This window comes from Euprymna scolopes, chromosome 1, assembly GCF_053919585.1.
Source record: "Euprymna scolopes isolate OS-2025 chromosome 1, ASM5391958v1, whole genome shotgun sequence".
In the NCBI taxonomy this organism is placed as follows: Eukaryota; Metazoa; Mollusca; class Cephalopoda; order Sepiida; family Sepiolidae; genus Euprymna; species Euprymna scolopes.
Genome location: NC_136482.1, coordinates 4,633,143 through 4,647,017, shown reverse-complemented (window position 1 = coordinate 4,647,017; position 13,875 = coordinate 4,633,143).

Genomic DNA, 13,875 nt, shown 5'->3' with positions numbered 1-13,875 from the left:
CTTCGAAACCTAGTAGGTGATGCCCTTTTCTCTTCCCTGCAACCTCTTACCCAGAGAAGAGACGTTGCAAGCCGTTCTTAGCTCTATCGTTATTTTCATGGCAAGTGCTCAACTTAACTCCAGACTATGCCCCCCCTTGGCAAACTTTCACAAGAAATCACTTAACTACAAAAACTTTATACGATTTCCCCTGCTCTTTATCTGTGCCTTAATCCAAACGCAATTCTATGAACAAAGCATTTTTACCAGAATGGCCGCATGTGGAATACTGTCCCACTCGATTACTTTACCACCTGACATTCATTAAACCTTATCCTTAAGTTACTTCGAGCCTTGATAAGTTCTGACTCTCGTGTAAAAATAATGATTGTGACGGAGATAAACAAAAATTATAGAATTTTTTTTTATCTTGCAATACAATTTTCTGACATTAAATTCGCGCATAAATATCACGTTTTAGCATAATTAGCTCAGTGAACACAAATTTCTTCCTCACACACAAAATATGCAATTTTTCATTTAAACGCAATTGTTGGAGAAATGAAAGTGTAACTTTAAATCATCGTATTTTAACCAATTGTAAATGTGCTTTCAAAAGCCAATGCGCATCATGTAGATGAACACTTTTATTCGAATAGATTTCATTCTAAGAAGCCACACTGGTCTCCAGCTTAAACTACAGAGGGTGCCTGATCCTTAGAACCTTCAACATGCACTTTCACATGCGCCTAAATATACGTTTGATCCGGGCATTCAACACTTCTGTTTTGTTACAGATTCTTTGCACGAACAATAGATCATGGCGTAGCAATTATGTTGAGACGAGTTAAAACGTGAAAGTTTTCAGTTTTGCTTTCGGAGATGCGACACATTCTCTTTACCAATGTCATGCAATGCAACATAAAAATATATATGAATTGAGTGTGACCCCTTTTTATGATGTGCCCTTTTCTTGAAACACTCAGCTGCTATTACAATTATTGAAGAACTGATATTTAGAGGACAGGAGATTCCGCATATCTAATATAAATGGTTTTCTATTTATGCAAAAACGATAGTTAAATCATGAGTATTTTTGCCTGTAAAGTAGAACCCTAAGATAAGGTACGTCCAGGGATGGAGTACTGCTGCCACATCTGGGCAGGAATTGCTAAAAACAGCCTATCCTGCTTTGTCAGAGTACAAAATAGACTTCGTAGATTAGTGGGGGATGTCCTTTTCTCTTCCCTGCAGCCTCTCTCCCACAGAAGAGACGTTGCGAATCTGTCTTTGTTTTATCGTTATTTGCATGGCAAGTGCTCGTCTGAGCTCCAATCTCTCGTCCCCTCTCGCCATTCTTTCACGATAAACACCCGCCTGGCTAAAACTACTGTCAATAGTTTTCCCCACTCTTTATCTGTGCCTAAATCCAAACATAGATTCCATGAGCAGAGCTTCTTTCTCAGAAGTGCACGACTGTGGAACTCTCTGCGTTTGCCTGTTTCCCACCTGACTACAACTTGGATGTCTTCAAGTCCAACATAAACAAACTCCTGACAAACCGCCCCCGTAAGTAAGACACTTTATAAAATCTCCAATACTAATGATTACTACAATACTATCTCATTGATTACTGTACGCACAATAACCCTTATCCCTGAGTGGCCTCCGGGCCTTGATAAATGGTGACCTCCATGTAAAAAAAGGTGGCCCTAGGATACAGTTTTCCAAGTTACGATGTGGAATAAAATGTTTTCCATCTCTTGGTTACGGAATATTTCCCGTCTAACGGTGTTATTTCTATTAATATTTGATTATATACATGTGTATTATTGTATTGTATGTTATGACTAATTGTTAATAAAGTATCCCGAGTTCTACTGTATTGTTGATAAATGTAATACAGGTAAAAATAATTCTGTATTCTTACATATAAAAGCAGAATGTAAATACGTTAGATCGAATGAACAGTAGTAATCGTAAAATTTCTCCACCATTGTGTAACGTGATCATTTTAACACAGCTGGGAAACGTGATTGTTACATTTTAACACGGTTATGTAACGTGATCATGATATTTTAACACTGCTGGGGAACGTGATTGTTACATTTTAACATGGTGGTGTTACGTGATCATGATATTTTAACACAGCTAAAGAACGTGATTGTTACATTTCAACACGATTGTGTAACGTGATCATCATATTTTAACACAATTTGGGGACGTGATTGTTACATTTATACACAGTTGTGTAACGTGACCATGATATTTTAACACTTGAGGAACGTGATTGTTTCATTTTAACACGGTTGTGTTACGTGATCATGATATTTTAACACGGCTGAGGAACGTGATTGTTACATTTTAACACGGTTGTGTAACGTGATGATGATATTTTAACACAGCTGCGGAACGTGATTGTTACATTTTAACACGCTTGTGTAACGTGATCATGATATTTTAATACAGCTAGGGACGTGATTGTTACATTTTAACACGGTTGCGTAACGTGATCATGATATTTTAACACAGCTGGGGAACGTGATTGTTTAATTTCAACACGGTTGTGTAACGTGATCGTGACATTTCAAAATAGTTGTGTAACACGATAATACGGTTGTGTAACGTGATCGTTACATTTTAACACGGTTTGTAAACGTTATCGTGACACGTAAACACGGTTGTGTAACATGATCGTTACATTTTTACACTTTTGTTTTACGTGGTCGTTACATTTAAACACTATTTTAGTATGTTATCCTGATATTTTAACACAAATGTGTAACGTGATCGTGGCCTTATAACACTGTTTTGTAACATGATCGTGAGATATTTACATTAAGCCAATAGTGTGCACGAAAGAAACAAAGGAAAGAAATTTTAATCAGTTTTTTTTTCATCGTACTTCTCATACTACGCCTGCATCTTGGTTTTACAAGTTGGTCATGTGGTTAGCAAAATTTTGCCGCGTCGAACACCTGCTTTTCTCCTCCTGCTTCGACACGTGTGCTTTTATTCAAGTCGCCGCTTTTTCTTTCCACTGTTATGTTTGCAACTCGTCCCACGGTACACAGTCGTCTGCCCCTCTTTTCTTTCAAAGTCCGGATTGAATCTTGTTTTTAAAAGTTCCCCGCGCATTTACAGGTGCTTTCGAGTCGCTATCATCGCACACGTTGTTATTCTTTCTCAGTAAGCTTTTTCCCCTCTCTTCTTTCGCTGTGATGTACATTCACGCTACAGTTTTGCCATTTACATACGTGAGCTGCCGCTTTTGTCTCAGTGGCTGTGTTACATACCGTCCCATGACAAAAAATTATTTTCAAGTATTTATTAAAACTTACGCCGAGATAATAAAAGCAAACGCTCAACCAAAACACGAATAAACAAATTCAAATAAAATGTTTTTATTTATTGCCGACTATTATCCTCATTTTTTCCTTGTTGTTTTATGTCGTTCGGTGAACTATTTCTCTGGTCTTCGTCAGGTTGTAACCGCGACTGATAGGAACTCTGAATCTCCTGATTGCATTCTCAGCAATCACTGCCATTCGCAGTTGTCGTCTCGCCATGTTTTGGCCAAGTAAGCCTCCAGCCGGCTTTGGGTTAAAACCGCTATCCTCAGACAATTTTCACCTGGAACCGTAGAGATTCAACGTCTCTATCAACTGCACCACGGGCAACCAAGAAAAGATGAGGATAATAGTCCGCAATAAATAAAATTAATAATAATACTCATCTCAATAAACATTCCAATTAAATAATAAATAATATAAAATGTTATAGTTTGTTCTGCATTTTTAGTTCACCTTTTTTTCTCAGAATTTCTTTTTATAATTTTTATGTTTTGTTTATTTGTAAAAAAATAATTTAAACTTATTTTTTCTAAACAGTAAAAGATAAGGTTTTAATATGTTGAAAGAGGTTAACTGTTTAAACTGTTTTAAGTAGTTTATTTTATGTATTTTCTGAATTTTCACTGAATCAGATTTCAGATTGGTTGTCCAAGATTAAAGTTTTGACTCTTAACAAGATGTTACAAAACCAGTTTAATCAGTTTGGGGGGGTTGTTTTTCTCTTTGCTGCTTGACTTTCGAATGTTGACCTTTGAGGCAAGACCATATCCGAGTTCCGTTGTACAGGCTTTTGATATTTGTTGGTCTCGCGTCGATAACTCCTCAAGACGGAGTATTTTTCTTTTAGTAATGAAGTCAGCTAAATTTCGACAATCTTCATAACTTATATGTTTTACCGTTTATTGCATTGCAAGGTTCGTTTAATATATTTTTAGGTCGTGTGAGATGTTTTTTCTCATACATGTTTTTTCTCATTTTCCTCCATTCTCGATTCTTTTTTACTTGTCGTAACAGTTACAACATTAATATTTGCCCTTTGTGTTTGTTTGATAGATTTTCATACCAATTCCCAGTTAGTTTTCTTTTAGTTAAAAGTTTCCCGTCGAAATGCATGACAACAGTAGTTCTCATAAGCTCTTTCTTGATAGAATTATGTCTAAAATGCTAGAAACATTTGAAGTCCAATCATAATCAGAAATCCCCATTAATTTCGAAAAAATATTCTGTTTATTTACAAAGAGAATGTCCCAAAGACATTTTCTTTGACCCGAAAGTCAAATCTTTGCGACGTCGGTCCAACGTAGTGTACACCGCAATTACATTTAAATAAATAAATACTAGAATCACCATGGTGGTAGTGGGAGTGAATTAAAAAGAAAATGGTTTTAGTGAAGCTTATAGAGGTACAGGATACTTTCGGGTGTTAGTAGTGAAGCTTATAGAGATACAGGATACTTTCAGGTGTTAGTAGTGAAGCTTATAGAGGTACAGGATACTTTCGGGTGTTAGTAGTCGATGCGATGCAAAGATGCAAAATAACAAACGAACAAACAAACAAGTCGATGCGATGCAAAATAACAAACAAATCTGTCAATTATATTACAACCTAAACGAGGAAAACAAAGGTTAATATAACATCTGCCAACTGAAGGTCTTTATTTTTGTAAATGTTAGAACCTTTAATTATAGATTCCGTAGTATCTAGATGATAACAATTATTGCAGAGGGTTACTGTAATAAATTTAATTTCGTCGTTAAGATAACGTTTCGAACAAATCATTAGAGCCGTATGGGTAAGAGTCTTAAGTTGAATAGTTGTTTTGTGGGACAACAAGAATTCTAACGTTTGTAAAGACTAGTAGACGCGAGTTTACGATATGCAGAAGCGAGAAAGCCTGAAAACCATTTAGAAGATATAACATGGAGAACCGAATAGGAAACCAACTTCTTTAGCAAAATAGGCCAAGAGACTACGAATAAAAAACACAGACTATAAATTAAAATGCATAATAGGAACTGCATGAAAATATAGACCAAGTAAATCTACAGGTTCGAGCGACTTTGTCACCCTAAAGAATACAAAACGACAGCTTTATTTAAAAACTATTATTGAAAAATCAATTCAGAAAACTTGTTTATGAACAAGTTGCTTTCCGGGCTGTTGGAAAACTGCTTCTGTGGTACCAGTATTCAAGAATTCTGGCGAAAGAACTGACCCAGTAAATTATTGCCCTATTAGCCTCCTCCCACTTTTTGCCAAAATATTTGAGACCTTAATTAACCATGCTCTAGTCCAGCACCTTACAGATGCTAAACTTCTGACCGACCAACAATATGGATTTGGACAAGCCCGTTCCACAGCAGACATCCTCACTGTAATCTCTGAACGCATATACCATTCACTGGACAAAGCGGGAGAGGGCAGAGCGGTAGCTCTAGATATATCTAAGGCTTTTGACAGGGTATGGCATGAGGGTCTCCTCAGGAAGATTAGATCATACGGTATCACTGGTAGAATACTTAACATAATTAAATTCTTCTTAGATAAGAGAAAAATCCAGGTTGTCCTCGACGGTCGTACATCTAAACAATATGATATAAATGCGGAAGTGCCCCAGGGATCTATCCTTGGACCTCTACTCTTCCTGATATTCATAAATGACCTCCCCGACAAAATTGCCTCTGAGATGTGTATATATGCTGATGACACCACACTCTATAGCAGGCACGACAGGAAAACAAATTAACATATATCTAAAGTAATGGCAGAAACACTAGACACAACAGTAGTGGAATGGGGACAAAAATGGATGGTCACGTTCAATGCCGCCAAGACTAAACTGGTTTCATTCAATAATTACAAGAAACCTTCTCTACCACCTATAGCAATGGCCAACGACTGAGAGTACGTCTTTCAAGCTCCTTGGCCCAACGTTCACAGGAAACATGAGTTGGAACAATTACATCGAGGGCATTGCCAGGGCCGCTGCAAGAAAGGTGGGCTCTCTCTACCGTGCTAGAAAACTACTAACACCCGAAAGTATCCTGTATCTCTATAAGGCAACCATTCGCCCATGTATGGAGTATTGCTGTCATATTTGGGCTGGTGCATCGGCTACTAGTCTCTCGCTCCTTGACAGGGTTCAAAAGAGAGTCGCAAATCTGATAGGCCCTAAACTGGCATCTAAGCTTCAGCCTCTGTCCCATCGACGAAACGTTGCATCCCTCAGCCTGTTCTACACGTATTTTAATGGTGAATGCTCTGATGAACTGCAAGCACTTGTGCCCCCACGGCGTGAACACCCTCGACAGACCCGACAAGCTGCAAAATCCCACCCCCACACTGTAGAGATCCCTAGATGTAAAAGATCTTTCTACTCCGGTAGTTTCTTCTCCCAGAACCGCTAGACTTTGGATTTCCATTCCAGGTCACTGCTTCCCCAACTGTACTGACATGCAGAAGATCAAGTGCAACGTGAACCAACATCTTGCTGCCCAAATCCCTACATAGTACCCCAGTAGTTGTTTCCTCTGATAGTAGCCTCCTACACCAAAGTGACAATGTGCCTTGTTTGGGATGAAAATGTAATTAAAAAAAAGAGCTGACATCTATTCAATGTAGCCGCCTTCAGCCTCAATCATCGCTTCGATACTGGTCCGAAACTGGGAGCATGACTTTTCCACAGGCGCTGGCGGGAGCTTTGCGAATACTCACCGGATGTCGGCGATCAGGCTGGCTTTGATGTTGTGGGAGGTCATGGTGGTTATGTTCTCGATGTATGGCCACTCTGGATTGGGTTTGATTAGGAGGGGCGCCAGTGAGAGAATTCAAAACAACTTCTCGAACAGTTGTGAGTGGATTTCTACTAAGGCTCTTAATTGATCGGCCTGAACATCCGATGACCGACCACTACGCTCATTATCTTCAAGACTCTCGTCGCCGCCACGAAATTTCTTAAACCACCATTGTGTTGTGCTGGGCCAAACGCTTCGTTGATATTGCGAGCAAGTTCAGCAGCTTTTCCGTCTAGCTTGAATTTAAATAAGAAAATTGTGCGAATTTGCTTTTTTCCATCTCATATTCAGCGTTTTGAAATAAAGTCATAATTGTTTTAAAACAGTTGTTATTCAAAAGATTAGATAGAGCGAAAAACGCTCTTTAAAATGATATATAATGTAAATGGTAATATAACAAAAACTTATTTGAAATCAAAATTGAAAATCCTGCAAGAACTTTCGTCTCAACCTAATATATATATATATATATATATATATATATATATATATATATATATATATATATCAAGAGAGGGAAAAAGAGAAAGGAAAAATAGAGAGATAGAGAAAGTATTCAAAGTAGACAAACATGGATTGATAAAGATAAAGTATTTAGAGGAATAAATACACAGGAGATGGGCACCGCTTGTATTTGCGTTACCACAAAGTTTTATGACTACTTTTATGAATGAAGATACCGTTGCTTATTCTTACATATAAAATGACATAAAAACACATGACAGTCCTGGGATTTCGTTTTATATCTCAGTATGGATATTTATAAATACATTCATACGGAATACATAAACTTATATGGTGATCCATAAATTGAAAATGCATTAAGAGGGAAAGAATGTTCAATTCCCAAGTAGGATATGAATAAGAATAACACAAACAGACAGACACACGCATACGAATCTATCTATCTGTCTATCTATCTATCTATTTATCTATCTATCTATCTATCTCTCAATATGTTATTTTTAAAATATAATTATCCACTGACACGTGTTTCCTCGTCCACGACTCATCAGAGTGGCTGAATCTAGTGGACGACGAAACACGTGTCAGTGGATAATTATATTTTAAAAATAATATATATGCCGCTCACCATTAAATGGGGGTACCAGATTGGTCAATGGGAAAATTATTCCCAACAAGCATTTAGGTAAAAATGCACTTTCGTATAAATACTTGAATTCATTCAAGAAAGTATCGCTAACAAAAACAAATAAAAACATCTCTCAATATATATATTTAGATATATTTATATATATTTATATATACAACAATATAGCTACATTCTAAGTTGAACTGTTTAATTAATCTTTCCATTGAAAACGTTACTTTTACTGTTGAAAAGTTTTCTTAACTAAAACCAACGTCTGCTTAGTTATTCATAAAAATGCGCAAATAGAGTTTTTAATTTTTTATCTAATAAAAACAGACTTCTTACATAAAAAAATAGCCCTCACAGTTATTATATTATTGTTCTTTTTTACTTCACAATATTATATCGAAGAATATACTTATTTCCACCTTAAAGATTGCAATATATTTTATTTCAATTCAACGGAAGTATTTTATTTGGGTTACTATTTATTTATTCGATTACCTCTGCTCACTTCCTATTCTCGTGAAAAATATTGCATGGATTCATTCATATATAATGCTTACTTATTACAAAAAACATTTTTTTCCTTCATTTTGCTTCGCATTTAATTTCAGCTGATATATTAGTTTTCGATTTCTCCGTGACCAAACAATCATTATTAATAATAATGGTTGAAGGTGTTCTATCCTCAAATCTTTTTTATCTGAAGCATCCTCAACATCCACCCGCGAAAATACTATTTGAGAATTATTTTGAGGACAGGATACATACATTGAGTATAGGTTGAAAAGTGAGTGATACGATATCGCCCCATTATCTCGCTTATGTTTGGCTGTTCTTATCCGCAATGTCCCCAATATATTTGTTCCAGCTAATGTTAGGTCACGGAGTTGGAAAAACGAATGCTCAGGTCCGGTGTTATTTGTCATGGATATCGACATCGGTGCTAGGAGAAGCTTCTTGTAATTGCTGCAGGACAGCAGCTTAGTCTTACAAGCATTAAATGTAAGCATCCATAGTCTGGAGGTTATTTTCTATCGATTTTACTATTGTCTTATATTTATAAACATCTGTTCTTCTATATCGTCAGCAAATATACCAATCTCAAACACAAGATTATCAGTGAGGTCGTTTATGAATATCAGGAAAAATAGTGGTCCAAGGCACTTCCGCATTAATGTTATGCTTCTTAGATTTACGTCCATCAATGACAGTCTGGATGAGGGTCATATTGTTTCAAAAAGAATCTAATTATATTTAGTGTACATCCAGTTATACCGTATGAGTTGTTTTTAATTAGCATCCCTTTCTGTCAGACTTTGTCAAAGGCCTTGCATATATCAAGGTCTACAGCCCTGGCTTTTTCCGCTTTATCCAGTGCATAGTATATGCGTTCAGAGATGACTGTTAAAATATCTGCAGTAGAACGACATTGCCTGTATCCATCCTGTTTGTCAGAGAGAAGATTTTTTTTGCGAGGTGATGGATTAGTGCTTGATTAATTAAGTTCTTAAACAAAGAAGAGAAAATACTGATATGGCAATAATTGAGAGGGTCAAAAACAACAAAGAAAAAAACTGATATGGCAATTATTGAGAGGGAAAAAACAACAAATAAAAAAACTGATATGGCAATAATTGAGAGGGTAAAAAACAACAATGAAAAAAACTGATATGGCAATTATAAAGAGGGTAAAAAGCAACAAAGAAAACAAGTGATATGGCAATTATTAAGAGGGTCAAAAACAACAAAGTAAAAACAGATATGGCAATAATTGAAGTGATCAAAAACAACAAAAAAAACTGATATAGCAATAATTGAGAGGGTCAAAAACAACAAAGAAAAAACTGATATGGCCATAATTGAGAGGGTCAAAAACAACAAATAAAAAAAACTGATATGGCAATAATTGAGAGGGTCAAAAACAACAAAAAACTGATATGGCAATTATTGAGAGGGTCAAAAACAACAAAGAAAAAAATGATATGGCAATAATTGAGAGGATCAAAAACAACAAATAAAAAACTGATATGGCAATAATTGAGAGGATCAAAAACAACAAAAAACTGATATGGAAGTTATTGAGACGATCAAAAACAACAAAGAGAAAACTGATATTGCAATAATTGAGAGGGTAAAAAACAACAAAAAACTGATATGACAATTATTGAGAGGATCAAAAACAACAACGAAAAAACTGATATGGCAATAATTGAGAGGGTTAAAAACAACAAAGAAAAAAATGATATGGCAATTATTGAGAGGATCAAAAACAACAAAAAACTGATATGGCAATAATTGAGAGGATCAAAAACAACAACGAAAAAACTGATATGGCAATAATTGAGAGGGTCAAAAACAACAAAGAAAAAAACTGATATGGCAATAATTGAGAGGATCAAAAACAGCAAAGATAAAACTGATATGGCAATAATTGAGAGGGTCAAAAACAACAAAGAAAAAACTGATATGGCAATTATTGAGAGGATCAAAAACAACAAAAAACTGATATGGCAATTATGGAGAGGATAAAAAAAAACAAAGACAAAACTGATATGGCAATTATTGAGAGGATCAAAAACAACAAAGAAAAAAATGATATGGCAATAATTGAGAGGATCAAAAACAACAAAGATAAACTGATATGGCAATAATTGAGAGGATCAAAAACAACAAAAAACTGATATGGCAATTATTGAGAGGATCAAAAACAACAAAGAAAAAATGATATGGCAATAATTGAGAGGATAAAAAACAACAAAGAAAAAACAGATATTGCAATAATTGAGAGGGTAAAAAAACAACAAAAAACTGATATGGCAATAATTGAGAGGGTCAAAAAAACAACGAAAAAACTTATATGGCAATAATTGAGGGGGTCAAAAACATCAAAGAAAAAAACTGATACGGCAATAATTGAGAGGGTAAAAAGCAACAAAGAAAAACTGATATGGCAATAATTGAGAGGGTCAAAAACAACAAAGAAAAAAACTGATATGGCAATTATTGAGAGGATCAAAAACAACAAAAAACTGATATGGCAATTATGGAGAGGATCAAAAACCACAAAGAAAAAACTGATATGGCAATAATTGAGAGGGTCAAAAACAACAAAGAAAAAAATGATATGGCAATTATTGAGAGGATCAAAAACAACAAAAACTGATAGGGCAATTATGGAGAGGATCAAAAACAACAAAGAAAAAACTGATATGGCAATAATTGAGAGGGTAAAAAAAACAAAAAAATGGTATGGCAATTATTGAGAGGGTCAAAAACAACAAATAAAAAAACTGATATGGCAATAATTGAGAGGGTCAAAAACAACAAAAAACTGATATGGCAATTATTGAGAGGGTCAAAAACAACAAAGAAAAAATGATATGGCAATAATTGAGAGGATCAAAAACAACAAATAAAAAACTGATATGGCAATAATTGAGAGGATCAAAAACAACAAAAAACTGATATGGAAGTTATTGAGAGGATCAAAAACAACAAAGAGAAAACTGATATTGCAATAATTGAGAGGGTAAAAAACAACAAAAAACTGATATGACAATTATTGAGAGGATCAAAAACAACAACGAAAAAACTGATATGGCAATAATTGAGAGGGTCAAAAACAACAAAGAAAAAAACTGATATGGCAATTATTGAGAGGATCAAAAACAACAAAAAACTGATATGGCAATTATGGAGAGGATCAAAAACCACAAAGAAAAAACTGATATGGCAATAATTGAGAGGGTCAAAAACAACAAAGAAAAAAATGATATGGCAATTATTGAGAGGATCAAAAACAACAAAAACTGATAGGGCAATTATGGAGAGGATCAAAAACAACAAAGAAAAAACTGATATGGCAATAATTGAGAGGGTAAAAAAAACAAAAAAATGGTATGGCAATTATTGAGAGGGTCAAAAACAACAAATAAAAAAACTGATATGGCAATAATTGAGAGGGTCAAAAACAACAAAAAACTGATATGGCAATTATTGAGAGGGTCAAAAACAACAAAGAAAAAATGATATGGCAATAATTGAGAGGATCAAAAACAACAAATAAAAAACTGATATGGCAATAATTGAGAGGATCAAAAACAACAAAAAACTGATATGGAAGTTATTGAGAGGATCAAAAACAACAAAGAGAAAACTGATATTGCAATAATTGAGAGGGTAAAAAACAACAAAAAACTGATATGACAATTATTGAGAGGATCAAAAACAACAACGAAAAAACTGATATGGCAATAATTGAGAGGGTAAAAAACAACAAAGAAAAAAACTGATATGGCAATAATTGAGAGGGTCAAAAACAACAAAGAAAAAAATGATATGGCAATTATTGAGAGGATCAAAAACAACAAAAAACTGATATGGCAATAATTGAGAGGATCAAAAACAACAACGAAAAAACTGATATGGCAATAATTGAGAAGGTCAAAAACAACAAAGAAAAAAACTGATATGGCAATAATTGAGAGGATCAAAAACAGCAAAGATAAAACTGATATGGCAATAATTGAGAGGGTAAAAAACAACAAAGAAAAAACTGATATGGCAATTATTGAGAGGATCAAAAACAACAAAAAACTGATATGGCAATTATGGAGAGGATAAAAAAAACAAAGACAAAACTGATATGGCAATTATTGAGAGGATCAAAAACAACAAAGAAAAAAATGATATGGCAATAATTGACAGGATCAAAAACAACAAAGATAAACTGATATGGCAATAATTCAGAGGATCAAAAACAACAAAAAACTGATATGGCAATTATTGAGAGGATCAAAAACAACAAAGAAAAAATGATATGGCAATAATTGAGAGGCTAAAAAACAACAAAGAAAAAACAGATATTGCAATAATTGAGAGGGTAAAAAAAACAACAACAAACTGATATGGCAATAATTGAGAGGGTCAAAAAAACAACGAAAAATCTTATATGGCAATAATTGAGGGGGTCAAAAACAACAAAGAAAAAACTGATATGGCAATAATTGAGAGGGTAAAAAACAACAAAGAAAAAACTGATATGGCAATAATTCAGAGGGTCAAAAACAATAAAGAAACAAAACTGATATGGCAATTATTGAGAGGATCAAAAACAACAAAAAACTGATATGGCAATTATGGAGACGATCAAAAACAACAAAGAAAAAACTGATATGGCAATAATTGAGAGGGTAAAAAAAAAAAAAGAAAAAAATGATATGGCAATTATTGAGAGGATCAAAAACAACAAAAAACTGATAGGGCAATTATGGAGAGGATCAAAAACAACAAAGAAAAAACTGATATGGCAATAATTGAGAGGATCAAAAACAACAAAAAAATGATATGGCAATTATTGAGAGGGTCAAAAACAACAAAGAAAAAAATGATATGGCAATTATTGAGAGGAACAAAAACAACAAAAAACTGATATGGCAATTATGGAGAGGATCAAAAACAACACAAAAACTGACATGGCAATAATTGAGAGGGTCAAAAACAACAAAGAAAAAAACTGATATGGCAATGATTGAGAGGATCAAAAACAACAACGAAAAAACTGATATGGCAATAATTGAGAGGGTCAAAAACAACAAAGAAAAAAACTGATATGGCAATTATTGAGATGATAAAAAAAACAAAAAACTG